Source organism: Microtus pennsylvanicus, chromosome 3, assembly GCF_037038515.1.
Source record: "Microtus pennsylvanicus isolate mMicPen1 chromosome 3, mMicPen1.hap1, whole genome shotgun sequence".
NCBI lineage: Eukaryota > Metazoa > Chordata > Mammalia > Rodentia > Cricetidae > Microtus > Microtus pennsylvanicus.
The window spans coordinates 102690793-102703606 of NC_134581.1; positions in this window are offsets into that span (position 1 = coordinate 102690793).

Consider the following 12814-nt stretch of genomic DNA (forward strand, 5'->3'; position numbering starts at 1 on the left):
GTTGTTAAAGTCTTGAATGGTAACGTTTCAGACATTTTCAATCAAATCAGTATTTATTTTTATTTATAAAAGAAAATTATTTACCTGTAATGATGTTTTCCTGCCAGTGGTGGTGAAAGAAATGCACTTGAGTCCACATGGCCGAAGTCAGAGCCTGTATGAAACAATTAACTCAAAACCGATAGTTAAAGTAGACTGTGTACTGTGTGAATTAGAGCAGACACCGGGCTGATAAATAGCAGTTGGGGGCAGAGCCAAGGCCGGATTTAGCCTTAAATTAGACGTGGATTGTTCCACCTGAGGAGTTAGAGTTGTCGAGGAAGCGGTCCCTCTGTATCAGACCAAATCTGCTGCTGTGGCGGCTGTGGCGGCTGTGGCGGCACCAATGGGGAACTGCCCTGGTTCTGCAAAACCACAGGCACCTGAGCTTCCAGGCAGCGGGGTTCCGCTGCAAACTTAGCCAAGGCAGACAGGGAGGGGTTAATGTGCTCTGGCGAGTAGGTCTGGCGGGCAGGGCAGAATGGGCCCTGCAGGCTATGGCAAGCATGGCCAAGTGTATCTCGGACTTGGCACTGGGGCCCGAGTCATGAATTAAAAAGCAGCGGGGCATCTGGCAGCTGGGCCGGGAGTGTGCTGTGTTTTTAGGACCCATTCAGAGGGCTATAAGATTGGGGCGTGTAGCTCTCTCAAACTAAAATTCAAGCCTACATCCCCAGCCGCTCGGAGCGGGGTAAAAAAGCTCCAAGTGTAATGGCTCCAAGTGTAATGGCGTAAATGAATGCAGACAGAAATTGTAATAAATATATACAGCTTTAATTGGGAAATAGACTTACAGAACCACAGGTTCCAGAGTAGAACAGGAAAGCAGAAAAAGGGGCAGCCGGGAGCACGCCCACAATCTTTATAAGTAAAAAATATCCTTGGGGGACCCCACCCTACAAGTAAGGTGATTGTCTGGGTCTCTCCTACATATGGTCACCTGGCTTTTGACAAAGAAGCCAAAGTTATAGAATGGGAAAAAATATACATCTTTGACAAAGTGCTGGCATAACCTGATGTCAGCATTAAAAGAATGCAAATAGATCCATATATATTTCCTTGCATAAAACTCAAGTCCAAGTGGACAAAGATCTCAACACAAAACTAGATAGACTGAACCTGATATAAGAGGAATAACCCTGAACACACTGGAACTGGCGACAATTCCTAAACAGAACACTAATATCGCAGGCACTAAGATAAAAAATTAATAAATGGAACCTCATGAAACTAAAAAGTTTCTGTAAGGCAAAGGGTACAATCAATAGGACAAAGTGACAGCATATGAAATGAGGAAAGATTTTCATCAACTTTCTATCTGACAGAGGACTAATATCCAAAATATATAAAGAACTCAAAAACACTAGACATAAACAAACCAAATAATCCTATTTAAAAATGGGGTACAGATCTAAACAGAAAATTCCCAGTAGAAGAATTTCAAATGGCTGAGAAACTTTTAAAGAAATTTTCAACATGCTTAGTCATTACAGAAATGCAAATCAAAACTACTTCAATACTCCTTCTTTTTTGTTTTTTTTTTAATTTATTTATTTATTAAGGATTTCTGCCTCCTCCCCACCACTGCCTCCCATTTCCCTCCCCCTCCCCCGATCAAGTCACTGTCCCTCATCTGCTCAAAGAGCAATCAGGGTTCCCTGACCTGTGGGAAGCACACAGACACTAAGGGCATCATTGAATAAATGGGACCTCCTGAGACTGAGAAGCTTCTGTAAAGCAAAGGACACTGTTACTAAGACAAAAAGGCAACCCACTTACTGGGAGAAGATTTTCACCAACCCTGCAACTGACAAAGGTCTGATCTCCAAAATATATAAAGAAATCAAGAAACTAGATCATAAAAGGCTAATCAACCCAATTATAAAATGGGGCACTGAGCTGAACAGAAAATTCTCAACAGAAGAACTTCAAATGACCAAAAGACACTTAAGGTCATGCTCAATACTCCTTCTTATACCTATCAGAATGGCTAAGATCAAAAACTCAAATAATAGTACATGTTGGCAAAGATGTGGAGCAAAAAAGAAATTATTCTTCACTACTGGTGGAAGTGAAAACTTGGACAGCCACTTTGGAAATCATTATGGTGGTTTCTAAGAAAATTGAGAATTAATCTAATTTAAGACCCAGGTATACCACTTTGGGGCATATACCCAAAAGATGCTCAATCTTATCACAAAGGCACTTGCTCAGCTATGTTTGTAGCAGTTTTATTCATAATTGCCAGGACTAGGATGCCCCTCAACTGAAGAATGAATGAAGAAAATATGATACATTTACACAATGGAGTATTACTCAGCTGTTAAAAACAATAACATCACCACATTGGAGCACCGGAATGAAATCCCAATGTCCAAATCAGGAGCAGAAGGAGAGAGAGCACGAGCAAGGAACTCAGGACCGCGAGGAACCCACACACTTAGACAATGGGGATGTTCTATCGGGAACTCACCAAGGCCAGCTGACCTGGGTCTGAAAAAGCATGGGATAAAACTGGACTCGCTGAACATAGCGGACAATGAGGACTACTGAGAACTCAAGAACAATGGCAATGGGTTTTTGATCCTACTGCACGTACTAGCTTTGTGGGAGCCTAGGCAGTTTGGATGCTCACCTTACTAGACCTGGATGGAGGTGGGTGATCCTTGGACTTCCCACAGGGCAGGGAACCCTGATTACTCTTTGGGCTGATGAGGGAGGGGGACTTGATTGGGGAAGGGGAAGGGAAATGGGAGGCGGTGGCGGGGAGGAGGAAGAAATTTTTAATAAATAAATAAATTAATTAATTAAATAAAATTTAAAAAAATTCTGCCTATTAACAGGCCAAAGCAGTTTCTTTATTCATTAATGGTAATCACAGCACACAGAGGGAACTCCCCATCAGAGTTGGTTCCTATTACTATTGTATTTTATTATCAGTGTTCAGCTGATATCCCTGGGAAGCCAGCTTTTTTTCTTTTTAAGGAAAAAGGAGGATTTTGATGTGGAATTCAGTTCTGCATGCTGTGAATATGTTTTATTGCCACTGGTTAATAAAGAAGCTGTTCTCGACCAATGGCTTAACAAAGTAAAGCTAGCTGGGAAAGCTAAACCGAATGCTGGGAGAAAAAAGGTGGAGTCAAGAGAAGCCATGTAGCTGCTCTTAGGAGACAGACACACCAGAAACTTGCTGGTAAACCACAGCCATGTGTCAATACACAGATTAATAGAAATTGGTTAATTTAAAATATAAGAGTTAGCCGAATATACACTTAAGCTATTGCCCAAACAGTACTTCAATTAATACATATTTCTGTGTGATTATTTCTGAAGTCTGGGTAGCCAGGAAATAAATAGCAGCCTCCCCCAACAAATCGATGCCCAACATGGGACACAAACCCACATCCCTGAGATTAAGAGTCCCATACTCTACTGACTGAGCTAGCCAGCTGGGCAGGTGTAGAAAACCTGGGCCATGGAACTTTTAGACCTTTAGGCCAGTCCACCTAGTAGGTGTGGAGTTGGGATTCATGTTGAGTGCCAGATGAAGATGGATACTAAAAAGAAATCCCACACTAGTTCAGGATTAAATACAATAAAGGGTTATTGATTTAGGGGAAGACTCACAGATCACAGTCCTCTTCACCAACAGTGAACAAGAACTTAATCCAGCATCTAGAAGAAAGAGCACATGCAAGCTTTACAGCTTCATTTATAGAATATGAAACCATGCCCAAGTGGGCTGGTATCTTAAGGGCTATTGGCTGAAGGATAAAAACCTTATCTAATATTCAGAGATTATTAGCAATTATATGAGACAGTAATCTTGAAATTTAACCAACATTTTAGTTTTACAAGAGCCCATAAAAAGAACATTGCTCCCATGACAACTAGAAATAGTTCTAGAAGATAATACCCCCTCTCCCAACAAAGTTTGTCCTCAGGGTTAGGGACATCAACTAGGGATATAACTGGTAAAGAGCTGGTGAAATTTCTGTAGGCTTAGGAATCTCTTTGATAAAGAATAAAGAAAAGAAGAAAATTGTATGGGATAATAGGTATATTAGTGTGAGCTGACTCACACTAATAATAGTGAGTAATATGAGTTAATAATTGTGAGCTATTATTTATAGACAATTTACATTGGTATATATTCTTGTATATTGATACAAATTCAAATTATATTTGCTGTATTGAATATGCTACTATTTCTGTTTACAATATTTGTATACCTAGACAAAGTTATTTTATCATATTGTATGCAGGCATGCTTCTACCACTGCTTAAGACATTTTGTATATTGATACAATTTTAGAATATATTTATCATATTGCATTATATATTTCTTCCTCTGATCAAAACACTTTTATATTGTTTACATTTTGAGGTCATTGTCCTCATTTGTTGTACCATTGTTTAAAGATTGTTTAATATTCTGATATGAAGTTTTTGTCTTTAAGCTATATAGATAATAAGAATTATATGTTGTCTGGGTTTCTGTCCTGCCTGGTTTCTGTCCTCCCACCAGGTCCCACAGCGATTTAGCCTCAAAGACATCACACAGAGGTCTATGTTAATGATAATCTGATTGGCCCATTAGCTCAGGCTTCTTATTAACTCTTATAACTCAAATTAGCCTATTATTCTTATCTATGTTAACCATATGGCTCAGTAACTTTTTCAGTGGGGTAGGTCACATCTTGCTTCTTCCATGTCTGGACAGGACTGCAGAGGGAGCTTCCTGTTCTCATTGACCCACCTCTACTTCCTTTCTGTTTGCCCTGCCTATACTTCCTGCCTGGCTACTGGCCAATCAGTGTTTATTTAAAACATAATTGACAGAATATAGACAATTGTCCTCCATCAATTATAGGTCAATAGACATCCATGTTTCTAACAGTTAATGTTGGATTTAATGAGATTTTTTTAGATATATAGAGTTTGTATTCTGCATAAATGGATAAAAATATGACATTTAAATAATTTAGGCCGGGCGGTGGTGGCGCACGCCTTTAATCCCAGCACTCGGGAGGCAGAGTCAGGCGAATCTCTGTGAGTTCGAGACCAGCCTGGTCTACAGAGCTAGTTCCAGGACAGGCTCCAAAGCCACAGCGAAACCCTGTCTTGAAAAAACCAAAAAAAAAAATAAAATAAAATAAAATAAAATAAAATAATTTAGGGTTCTGTTGACATGAGACATGATTGTCATGGCAACACCAATCTATTCCCAAGAGAATGCTGAGCACAGAAGACTCTGGCCTTTAGGCAAGGAACTGCCCATGCCTTGACCACTGACAAAATACATGGTGTCTGAACAGGACAAACAGCATACAAAATAAAAAAAAAAAGACTGTCAAATCTTGCCAAGACAAGATAAGATGGTTTTAAAAAATTTCCTGCCTCCAAAAATGGTTTGTTAGTTATGCTAGGCCTTAGACTAAGTTGGTTGCTCTAACATTGCAAATGAGACTTTGGGTTATTGCCCAGGTAGCCAGTTGTCTCTGTCATTTATTGCATATCTTGAAAATTCTTTGATTGTACTACCTGTTTACTCAAGTAATATTATTTCCCTTCTTGGGTCGCAATGGGATTGAAGACTAGTCAGTCATAGTTACTTCCCTCTCATGATTTGGCAGAGCTATTTCTAATATATGCCTTAGACTTCTTAGGATAGGATAATTATTGAAACATTTAGCATATGTTTCTTGCTTGATATTGTTTGTGCTGGTTGTAATTCTAATTTTTATACTTGATATTTATTCTTATTGTATATAGTTTTTTATTAGGCTTAGAACTCTCTTATTTAGACAAAAGTGGGAGGTGCTGTGGAAACTCCTTCAGCCAATAGTCTTTAAGATATCAGCCCAGTTGGGACTGGTCTCATATTCTATAAATACAGCCGTAAAACTTGCACACCCTCTCTCTTCCAGATGCTGGGTTTGGTTCCTGTTCTCCATTCACATAGAGGACTGTGATCTGTGAGTCTACCCCTAAATAAATAACTCTTTATTATACTCAATTCTGAGCTAGTGTGGGATGTCTTTTAAGCTTCCATCTTCAGGCATGGATCTGGGAGAGAGGGAGGGGGAGCTAAAAGGAGTGGTGGGAAGGAAAATTGTGATAGAGATGCAATGTATGAAAGAATAATAAAAAATAAAAAATTCATAAATTTTAATTATTAAACATATATTGGTGTAAGGTCTATTTTACCATAAACCTGGTTTATGGGTTTGTCCTTTTTTTATTTTTATTATTAGGACAAAAATCATCACACATATAGAATTAGGGGAACATTCCTCCTTCGCTGGTGGGAGTGCAAACTCATACAATGACTTTGGAAATCAATATGGTGATTTCTCAGACAATTGGAAGTTAATCTACCTCAAGACCTAGCAATACCTCTCTTGGGCATATACCCAAAAGATGCTCAACCATAGCACAAGGACACTTGTTCAACAATGTTCATTTCAACATTACTCGTCATAGCTAGAAGCTGGAAACAACCTAGATGCCCTCAACCTAAGAATGGATAAAGAAAATGTGGTACATTTATACAATGGCATATTACTCAGTGGGAAAAAAAGCAATGACATCATAAAATGTGTAGGCAAATGGATGGAACTAGACAAAAATTATCCTAAGTGTGGTGACCCAGACCCAGAAAGACAAATATGGTATGTACTCACTCATAAACAAATATGAGATGTAAAGCAAAGAATAACCAGGCCACAACTCACAATTCCAGAGAAGACAGGTAAAAAGGAGGACCCTAAGAGGGACAAGCATAGATCACTCTAGGAAGGGTAAACAGATAGGCTCTCCTGGGACTGAGGGGGAGACTGGAAGGCAACAGGAATAAGAACATGAGGGAATGGGGTGGTCAGGTTGGAGGAGGAGCAAAGGGGGAGAGCAATTAAAGAGATATATTGATAGAGGGACCCATTATGGGGTGAGGGAGAAACCTAGGGCTAGGGAAACACCCAGGAATCCACAAGGATGACCCCAGCTGAGACTCATATCAATAGCAGAGAGGGTGCCTAAACTGGCCTTCTCCTGTAATCAGACTGGTGACTATTCTAATTGTCATCATAGAACCTTCAACCAGTAACAGGTGGAAGAAGATGCAGAGATCCATAGCCAAACAGTGGGCTGAGCTCCTGGAGTCCACTCAAAGAGAGAAAGAAGGGATTATATGAGCAAGGAGGTGGTCAATATCATGATGGGGAAACCCAAAGAAACAGCTGAACTGAACCAGTGGGAGTTCATGGACTCTGGACTGATTGCTGGGAAGCCTGCATGGGACCAAAGTAGGCCTGCTGAATATGGGTGACAGTTATGTGGCTTGGTATTTTTGTGGGGCCCCTGGATTTATCCCTTATGCATGAACAGTGATTTTGTAATTCATTCCTTGTGGAGGGAAACCTTGCTCAGCCTTGATACAGGGGGTAGGGCCTTGGTCCTGCCTTAACTTCATATGCCAGGCTTTGTTGATTCCTCTGGGAGGTATTACCCTCTCTGAAGAGTAGAAGGAAGGTAGGGGAGGGGAGAAAGGAGAAGAAAGGAGGGGGAACTGCAGTTGGTATGTAAAATAAATAAAATAATTAAATTTTAGAAAGAATCATCATACAAAAATCTATCATTTTCTAAAATATCTTAGAGACCTGGTGTTGCCTCATTATTCCAATAGAAAATCCATTTTCCTTAACAAGAGTTGAATCCACGTCACATACAACTATATTACAGCAAACTAAGTTATCTATACTTGAATTTTTTAGCTTTCAACCTACTTTGTTATATATTTTTACTAGTAAATCTTTTGTTACAAGTTTTTTAACATAATTTGTATTGAATCTCTGGACATTTCACAGCGTCTATCCTAATCCCACTCATTGCCTGGCACTTGAATATTCACCCTCCCTGCTTGCAACCTCTCCCAAGGCTGTTCTCAAAAATATAGTGTAATATAGTGTCTTTTTCCTGGGATGCTCTCATTTGCTCTCCTTTTTCTGTCAGTCGGGAGGCCAGTTTGACACAGGACAGAGGCTTTGGAGGAAACCTTTAAATAAGGATGTTTGGATCTAGGGCAGGTGGGCCAAATCCCAACTCAGAAGTATCTCTTTGGTAGCCTAGAACAGCATGTGTTCTTTTAATGCTATTTATACTCAGAAGACATTTTTGTCTTTGTGAGAGTGAATCCACTGGTCAGAGGGAGTGGTGAGAGCAGAGAATAAGGGACTTTTGAGACAAAAGTCTAAAAAAGCTTAGAGATAAAGGGTTTTTGGATCATTCGCTTGTATGTGGCAGAAGTTGTCAAAGTCCGTGAGAATTCGGAAGTTAAATACATCATTTTTTGGTTACTGATTATGAAGCTTTATTGAGGCATGTCACATTGTAGTAGAAAATAAGATGCCAGGGATTGATGGCATCACAGATTTCAAGAGAGGAAAGAACTTGAAGAGACAGGCAAGAGGAGAGGCAGTGTCAACCTTAGTGCGGGTGAACCCATGAGTAGGGCAGGGCAGAACAAGAATTCCAGTATTAAGGAAAAGAGAAGATAGAAAATGGAGGGTTGTGACTAGGAGACCAGCTAGAGGAAGCAAACCAAAAACTCATGTAAACACCAGGAGACAGGGATTACGAGTGATGAGGATGAAGAAGGATGGAACAGTGAGACTCAAGGGTGGTGGCTGTGAGTGCACTAGAACAGAAACTTGCTTCAATAAGAGGGCATCGCCAACAAGGTTGCAGTTTTCCAATAGAATGCCCAGATCACAAGAGACAGGTATCCTCAACCAGATGACGGTACCTAAAGGAGTTTAGACTAGCATAAAGCATGACTTTATAGAAAAGTAAAATGTCGGAAGTCAGCTCTGTAGGGTACTTACTCGAGTAGGCAAAGAGAGAAGAGTGGGTAGAGCAGGTGGGAGAAACAGTTGAAGATACAGACTATAAAATTTGGAACCAGATGTGGTGGGTGGCAAAGGCAAGCAATGGCAAATGATTTTTAACCATAGGAGGGCTGAATTGGAAGTTTGGTTAAAAGAAGGACAGAATCCCCGAAGAAGAACAAAGACATATCTCTAGGTTTTGGAACCCAATATTAGCAGACACAGCCAGAAACCACTGAACACAACCATTCTCTGTGGATAGAAAGAACAGTTCGAATAAAACTCTTTATTTGCCTCTGATAGTAGAGAACAGCAGCCAGCTACAAATACTTACTGGATTATGTAGGGGTATATAAGATTCATATATTTGTATGTAGGGGTATATGAGATTCATATGCAGCACAGAAAGAAGAAGTACTACAATTTTGGCATTTTGGTGTTGACATCTGCAGTCAGGAACATTGGCTAGCAATAAGGGCATATGAGAAATACTTTTGATTTCTGCTTCCTAGCAAGGCCAAGCTCATGTGTTGATTGAGTCATTGTTATCAGCACCGCTAGTTTGGGGGCGGCATTTCTTCATACACAAGACCTGGGAGGAGATATATGATATGTAGTACTGAGTACATATGAAATTAGCTCACATGCACCAGGTGCTCTATAAAGTTGTTCTGTATTAATAATCTTATTAAATAATTACAGTAGTCCTATGGGATAGTACATTAGTTACTATTCTGTTGTGATAAAATACCATGACAAAAAGCTGTTTAAGGAAGAAAGTTTAACAGCTTTCTGTTCCAAGGAATGAGAACATGAGGCAGTGAGGGCATGGTTTGACCACAGAGCAGAAAGCCACATGACAACATTCATTTGCATACAGGCAAGAAGGAAAGAAAACCAGCAAGAAATGACACAAGGCTTTAGACCCTCAAATCCTACCTCCGATGATATTCTTCTTCCAATAAGATACCACCTCTTAAAGGTTATTATTGTAGTAATCTTATTAACTGTCTTGGGTTGGGTTTTCAATGCTGGAGAGAAACCATGACCATGGCAACTCCTGTAAAGAAAACTTCTAATTGGGGTAACTTGCTTACAGCTCAAGAGGTTCAGTACACTATAATCATGGCAGGGAGCATAACACCATGCAGGCAGATGTACTGCTGGACGGAACAATTCTTACATCATCTCTTAGAGGCAACAGGAAGTTGACTGACTCAATGGGTGGTATTTTGAACATATGTAACCTCAAAGTCCACTCCTATCATAACACACTTCCTCCAACAAGGCCATGCCTCCTAATAATGCCACTTCCTTTGGGGGATATTTTCTTTCAAACCAGCAGAGTTCCATACCTCTCTAAAGAACATCTCTAATTAGAGACCAAGAGTTTAAATAGATGAGTCTATGGAAGACAGTTTTTATTTGGATTACCAGAGGCAGCTATTGTTATTATCACTTTTACAGATGAAGAATGGCACCTTCCTAGGTTCATGTTCTCTTACATCCTTGATTATCCAACTGAAGGCAGATCCTCCCAACAGAGGGATATTTGATACTGAAAAAAAAATCTGATTGTTAAACTTTGAGACATGGCCATTGCCTAGTGGGTAGACTTCATGGCTTAAAACATTCTAACAAGCATGGAAGATAAGAAAAAGGACCAGGTTACAGTTTTGAGAGTGAATAAGATGAGAGACATAATTCCACCGACTTCACCTTTAAAAACTTTTTCATCTGTTCCAAAACATACACTTCTGTCTATATAGAAAGGATGAAATGGTGATCTCATGTCAAATTCATTCTCTCCAAGAATGGATATAGAGCATGGCACAAAGTATATACTCAATTAGCAAAGAATTGATGCATGCAAATTATGTAATACTAGTGTTATAAAAATGAATCAGTGACTTCCTAGGAGAAGAAGAATCTAGGAAATAGTGTCCAATCAGTGTTAGACAATATCTAGGGCATATTGGTATAATTCAAAGCAAGAAAGTAACAAACTACTGTACAAATTCTATCCTGAATAAGTGCTGTACATTTGAAATCCAACTGTAAAGATAACACAGCGTTCAAGCCAGAATAAACCTGTTCATCAACACTGGAGATTAAAATACTATTGCTGGAGTCCAGCAAGATGACTCAGCAGATAAAAACCCATCTGCTGAGCTGAAGACCTAAGTTTGATCACCAAAGTTCATATAGTAGAAGGAGAGACTCTTGCAAATTACCCTCTGAATTCCACATTTGTTCAGCAGCATGTCCATGCACACACAGGCAAACACACACACACACACACACACATATATACTTATGCATACATGCACACACACTTATACATACATGCACATGCACACATAAATAAATAATATTAAAATAGTGTATTACTATCTTCCCATTTCCCTTTGCCTAACCTATGATCACCACGTTTATCTTGTGCTTTGATGGATTCAATATTTCCATATTCTACATGTAAGCAGTTGGATCATATAGGGCCTTAACATGCCTTTCTGGTTTGTAAGAGTTCTCAGCAGTGTCAAGCTTTTCTTACTTTATGAGTGGCTGCAAGTTCCTCATAAATTAGCAAACTGCACTTAGCCAATTATCTTTTGATGAACATCTTAGCTGCTTCTACATTTTTGATATTGTGAATAGTATATAAGACTGCAGACATTATCTGTACACTTAAAAATAAACAACTCTATCTGCACTTAAACTTCAATAAAGATAAGGGTTATTGCATCCAAAAATGGTGCAATCACTTTGGAAAATAATTTTTGCAGAGCCTTCTAATTTTAAATATGCTGACAAATGAGCCAGTGATTTCAATCTTATATATGATTATGAGTATCCAAATAAATTTAAAACCTTTATACATAATGACTGCACACATTAATTTCAAACATATATCTATACAAAAACTTGCATACGTATTTATAGCAGCATTGTAATACTCCACAAATTGGGATCCAGCTGAGTGTCAGAGCTCTTTCTTAACCTGCATGAAGCTTTTTGTCTTGTGCAAACACTGAAAAAAATAATAGAAATGAAAAGAAAAAATTTGGTTTATTGATAGAAAGGCTACAATATGGATAAGCCCTGAAATCACAGTGTCAAATGAACAAAGTATAAAAGGCAGATACTTTGTAATTCTGTTTAAGATCTCCAGAGTAAGAAAATCCAAAATGAAATAAATATGATTGTGGTTACATGGGCCTGAGAGGATAGGGAAGAAGGAGTGACTGGTATCTAGCTTGTGTTTCTTTAGAGGTCAGTGGGGATGTTCTAAAATTTAAGTAGCAAGTTTCACTGTAAAGCTTTATAAGATATATCATAATGCATCTCATTGAACACATTCAAAGAAAGAAATTTTTGTTATGTAAATTGAATTACAGGAAATGTGTCTTAGAGTATTTATTATTTCAGCAATAGTATACAATAACTTTATATTTATATCATCCTATATAGTTTATTTAACAAGTATTATGGTTTTCCTTAGTATAGGTAGTTGAGAGATTCTGAATTTACTGAAAGATGTGATGACCAACATTTACAGATGGTATCTGAAGGCAGCTTTGCTCAGAATCACTTTCTATAACCAATTATAGGAACATCTCCACCTTCATCATCAAGACACAGTTAGATCTACCATATGACACTATTATACACTCCTGGGTAGATACAAAAATGAGCCTAAAAATGTGTCCAACTGATGTGGGATTCCCTTCTGTATGCTGTGAATGCCATTGGTTAATAAGGAAGCTGTCATAGTCCTACGCAGGGTCGAATAGAGCTAGGCAGGGAAAACTAAACTGAATGCTGGGAGAAAGGAGGGCAGAGTCAGGAGAAGCCATGTAGCCCCTTTGGAGATAGATGCTGGAACT